We start from the raw sequence: 6,000 nt of genomic DNA, 5'->3' as shown, positions 1-6,000 counted from the left end.
GCGGGGAAAATACAACAACAATTAACTGGTTCGAACTTGATAAAACTCTTCATCAAATAATTGATTGAACGCTATAGACGCGCCTTTGTCTTTTTCTGTAAGCAAATGGAATACAGTATTTTGCATTCCAGCATGTGCATCATCCTCAACGAATTATCTCTTTTGCAATTACATCATTCTCACACTTCGGAAGTTATTATCCACCCACTCGGTTGACCTATGACCCATATTCATCATAGCAGGATATTTTGTATTAAATTCATTATTCAATGATGTCAATTGGAAATAATTTAAAATATAACGAGAACTTTATCAGTAACCTTTTTTGTTGAATGCATCATTTATCTGGAGAAATGCCAGATCCTCATTGGCAGCTACTGTATCCGTTCTAAACCAATGCTCTTCTTTATTAGAAACAAATATATAAGGATGTGGACTCATGTGACTGCTCATCTCTTTATACGTGGTTAATACATTTGTTTTATAAGAACCAGCCAACATTTTACCAGGTAAATGTTATTTTATCAAATGAATCTTCTGGGTATAATACAAGGTGATGTCGGGACACCAACATGGCAATTCTAGCATTTTCGCCTTTGCACTTTGCAATAATAAATCAAACTCCACACATTGTATGACATCATTGCAGGATGTATGCAACAACTTGACATTTGAATTACATAACATTGTTTACACGAAATACGGGCATCCCTTTTTGATATGAAGGGAGCGCGTACTCCGCGTAGATCAATTATTTACAGATTTGCATAAAATGAAACACACGGGATGGTACGCGCAATACAGGCAACAACATCTGTACACGCGCGTGTATGTTCAGAATTGTTTTCTCTGCTTACTCTTCAATTACAATACCTATCGTCTTGTCAGAAATAAATCATCCAAATTTAAATTATAGCTCATCAAACAAACATTCCGAAATGTTGTTTAAAAAACCACAGACTTTTGAATGTTGAAATGATTCTTACACGGAAATGATGAAACAAAACAGAACGAAAACAAGACAATGGTGTACAGCTAATATCAAGATAAGTAATTTGTCAGCATCGATATTTTATGGGATGTTACGACCTCTTCAAATTCTGCAATAAGATTTGTGGCAGCATGAATATCACAAAGTACTAAAAATAGAATGTAATTTTCTTCAGGTAACAGGGCCCCTTTTAATTCATTGGGCGCATAACTTCATACCACCGATTGAGGAGCCATTCCGGTGGTTGAATAGGAAACTCTGGGCTGCATTATTTTTTCTTATATTAAGGTAGTAAGGTTAAGGTAGAAATCATGAATAATTCACGAGATTATGGTATAAATTATGACATTAAAAGGGCTTACACATAGGGCGCGCTACATAATTAGGCTCGTGCATTATTCAGTTTTGCCTTAACCTGATAGGGGAAAAAATAATGCCTCCCGGCTACGTTGCGTGTTTCAATACACGTATACGATTAACACGGAATCCGGAATGAGTTTAGTTTAAACGGTTCTTTCTAGACATTTTTCACGTTCTTCTATATCCGGCCACCGGTTCGGGCCGGACGGAATACGGTTGTAGTGTCAGTAGGTTTAATGTCAAGTGGCTCAATATTGAAAAACACTTTTTTAAGAGTTAAGATTGGTAAAGCGTGGTTCCCACTAGCGACGCAACACAAGGACGTAACGCAACGCAAGTGAATTGACCAATCACAAGCGATGGCTTATTCGCTTGTGATAGCTAACTGTCTCTAACTTCGCTTGTCATTGGTTAAAACGCTTGCGTTGCGTTTACGTCCTTGCGTTACGTTCTAGTGGGAACCACGCTTAAGCAAGGACGTAAACGCAACGTAAGTGATTTGACCAATCACAAGCGATCTATAATTCGAACTGTCGCTTGTTATTGGTCAACTTTCGTGCGTACAACGTTGCGTTGCTAGTAGGAACAAAACTTTATATCATGTCAAGACTATGACATCCACATCTCGGAAAATCGAACATACTGAATAAATTATTTTATTTTGAATTCAAAGTGCGATTATTTAGAAATTCGTGAGAACTTTGAGTTTGTCAAACTACAAACAAAACAATACCAAACGGTGACAAATAAATATAGACAGTTACGACAATAGTTTGAAACACTTTCTTTCAATAGTACAATTCTCTTGTCGGCTGTAAAAAATTCCTCATTTACAGGGGGCCTAGGCCTTGACTTGGAATGCTAAAATCGCCGAGTTCTACGTGCGGCACCTGGATATCAGCGCGTTGCTTTACAGAAACCCGAAGACGCTAGCGTGGTAGGTACAGTGCAACAACAAAGTACCTCGCGGTAATAATCAAAAACTTTTTTCATGTTCTCAATTTTGATCTTGTCTGGGGAATAACAACTTTAATTATGTTTATTTGAATGGCGTATACTGGATGAAGGTATTGAGAAAAAGAACACCGTGGGAATCGAATGATTCAATTAGGCCTGAACGTTTTAAATGTATAAACTAGTTTTGATTTCGCGTATAGATACAGATCTGACATACATTCAGCGCCACGTCACATCTTGTAACTTGTCATTCGACTGTCCACCGAATTCTCGTCCCAAACAACATGTTATTTGATCAATAATTGACTAATTGAAATAGAATGACAATTCTTTAATCGAAGACCGATCTTTTGAGATTGTATTTCATGAGAAATTGACACCACGGAGCATGGAGTAGTCTGGGTTTCAGACGGAGTTTTTGCCTTAATATTAGTAAAAGATTTTGGCACATATGGCGTTTCATACGTATACTAGCTTGTTCAGACAAACATCGAAAAGTAAGATTCGAAATTAACTATAGACTTGGGGGCAAGTCTAAGCGTGGAGGTGTAAAGAGGCCATAACTTCCTGCACAGAGCTGAGAAGACATCCCAACTATAACGACGAGATATTTCTCATCTTGATAAATTATTAGCTTTGGTTGATAGAATTATTACGAATCCTGTACCTCATTCTTGCCGTATTAATAATGACATTACACTACACTGATTTCTTTGTGCTCGTGGTCTTCATGTTGAAATATAAAGCACTTATTGGGATACATTACCTCATATGATATCACATTTATGGACCTTAATCAAAGGAACCATTGTACTGTAATACAAAATACAGAAACTACAACTAAATGAATATACTATGCATTCTAAACCTTGTTACGAAAGTCCGTCTTTAACAACATCTAAGTTCAACATTAGTTTAAGCAAGTTTTGTATTGTAAGTGATGACATGTTAGTTCATGTTTATTTATTGCTTGTTTAACATGCACGTTTACAACTTAGTTTAAATGATACAAAATGTTGGGTTTCCGCGTACTAACGCTGGTCCGAAATGTTGGGTATCCGCGTACATTCAGTGCTGGCCCTGAAATGTTGGATTTCTGGGTACATCTAGTGATGGCCCGAAATGTTACGGTAGATATTCGCGTACATCCAGTGCTGGCCCGAAATGTTGGGTATCCGCGTACATCTAAGGCTTGCCCGAAATGTTGTGGGTATCCGTGTACATCTAGTGCTGGACCGAAATGTTAGGTATCTGTAAGTTTCATTTCATGGAGGAGTAACGGCGGTAATAGTATTTACATGCAATAGTAAACATATAAAATAGGACTTTATAAATAGAATATTTCAGTTAAACGAATTTCCATAAGAAAACCAAGGTTTCTTTAAAAGCTGGGATTGGTTATTGGCGACCCTGAACATGGGTAGGTCTCAAGCCTTGACTTCATGTATCAGTTACGGAACTATTCCCCATGGCACCCTAGAGGGTGATATTTCGGGATTTACTTTTTTTTATGGTTACGAACAAATAATGACATTTCAATGTTCTCACACATAATTGCATTTCCATATTAGATAAGCGATTCTAGTTGGTTTCGAGAGATTCGAACCAATTTCCTCGACCTACTTCTTCCACCAGTAGTTGTTATGTCATAAATTAACCTATGTGACATGTTTAGTAATCAACAGGATCCCGTGGTATACTCAAAAACCGCTATGTCGGATGTCATACGGCACACCTAACATTTATTTTCCACATATTTACAAAAAAAAAATTCCAAACTTGACTTCCGATCGTTAAAACAGCCCGGCGTCAAAATGTAGTTTGTCAACTGGTGGTTTATCGTACTAAAATCATTAATTGTTTGTAAATATAAACAATTACTTTATTCGACAAATATTTCCGTTTGGTTATAAATTCCAGTGAATTTCCAAGATGAATGCGGTCGTAAGAAAATTAACAAAATCAACGAAACCTAACCACATTACATGATTGTGGTATGTCTATATTTTAAGTTAAAAATGACATTTTTAATGTTCAGGAGTGAAAAACTTAAAATGTAGCTATAGTGATGTCGTTTAAGAGTTACCACCATCGACCTGGCATTTGATTTTTAATAGACTTTTAGAGAACAAACATGCAGCGCAAAACCAGATAATTAAAGTCAGGATAACCCGTAAATTGAAGTTTCAAAACTTGTTCACAAATGCTCCAATTAATCTTTAGGAGATGACAATTATAATTATTTAAAAAAAATTAAAAAGAATTAATGAAAATCATACATGACCGTAATCAATTAGTGATATCAAATTGTTTTTATATATTATCATTATGTTTATAAATAAACAAATCCACCAACATTGGTGTACAGTATACATTCAGCAAACATTAATACAACCACAATTCATCATGTTGTTCAATGAAAAGTTACATCATTTGCTTAAAATATACCACAAGTCAAAACAGTTAAAGCCAAACAAACTAAGGTATTGTACGATGGGTTCTTTAAAGTATATGTTTCTCGAAATTTATTTACCACCATAACACTTAAAATCTACTCTCCAGATACAGGAAACATTTTGACTGGCCCAACATTCTAGTTTTCCACAAAACCTGGTATACCAAATGTGGGAAAATTGGAGCCTTTTGGATCTCAAGAAAAGTTTGATTTTGGGAGAGTTTCCGGTTTTGGAGAGAGTCAACTACATGTGTTGTCAAAAAAATGAAACACAAATATTGTTAAAAGATTTATCGAGCATTTACCGGTGTACCGGAAAGATGTAAGTATAGGTCTATAATAAACACCGGTAGCCTAGACGTCACTGTTTGCAATAACACGTAGGCCTAAGTTACAAATGATGTACTTTTTCCATTAGTAATAATTTCATCCACTGATTATAATAGTTTTTATCGCTTTTTTTGACAGTGTGTTTAATAATTAGTCTCTGAACACCAGTACTTTATGTTCTGCAAAATGTCAGCGCTGACGTCATTCTGATTGACATTTAAATGAATTTATGTTCTGTTTTTTTATCAATAAAAAATGTTTATTTGTAATTCAGACTTATTACTCATGTTCGTTTCCGTGAAGTCTTTATCTCCCGGTGAGATATTCGGCTCCAGATCAGATGAGAACGTACATTCTTTACGTTTGTCGGAGGTTTAAATGACTGTTGTCTAGGTAACAACATGCAGTCTAGTATACCGAAACTTTGAAAGATACGAGATGGCTTGACGGAGATGTCGATATGACTTATGGAACGCCAAAAGATCATCACTGGCGATGAAACATCATGCTAAACATAATATTATTGCATTTTCGAGATGTTTATATGCTGATCGAAACCCCAGTCGTCTAGACTACAGCCCGGTACTTAACTTGATCTTATTTCGGGGCACTAGAGAGAAAACTTAAAGATGACAGTTCTAAAAAAAGAAGGGTTGTACCGGAGGGAAGCTCAATGACAGATCCTGATATCAAAAATAGTACACAACAAACGATGCCAAAAGTTCACGCGCGCGTATAAAAATACATGTTCATCAGCATTTTGTAAGCGCGCGTATAAATATACATGATTTTCATCAGAATTTGTGCGCGCGTACAATTTTAATGATTTATTATTTTAAAAAGTTCTTTAACCTATTACCTTCTATCAAAAGTCCCAAAAGTAGCCCGCCCAGTGTCATAATTTTCC

This window comes from Antedon mediterranea, chromosome 8 (assembly GCF_964355755.1).
Source record: "Antedon mediterranea chromosome 8, ecAntMedi1.1, whole genome shotgun sequence".
In the NCBI taxonomy this organism is placed as follows: domain Eukaryota; kingdom Metazoa; phylum Echinodermata; class Crinoidea; order Comatulida; family Antedonidae; genus Antedon; species Antedon mediterranea.
Note: the sequence above shows the minus strand (reverse complement) of the source record.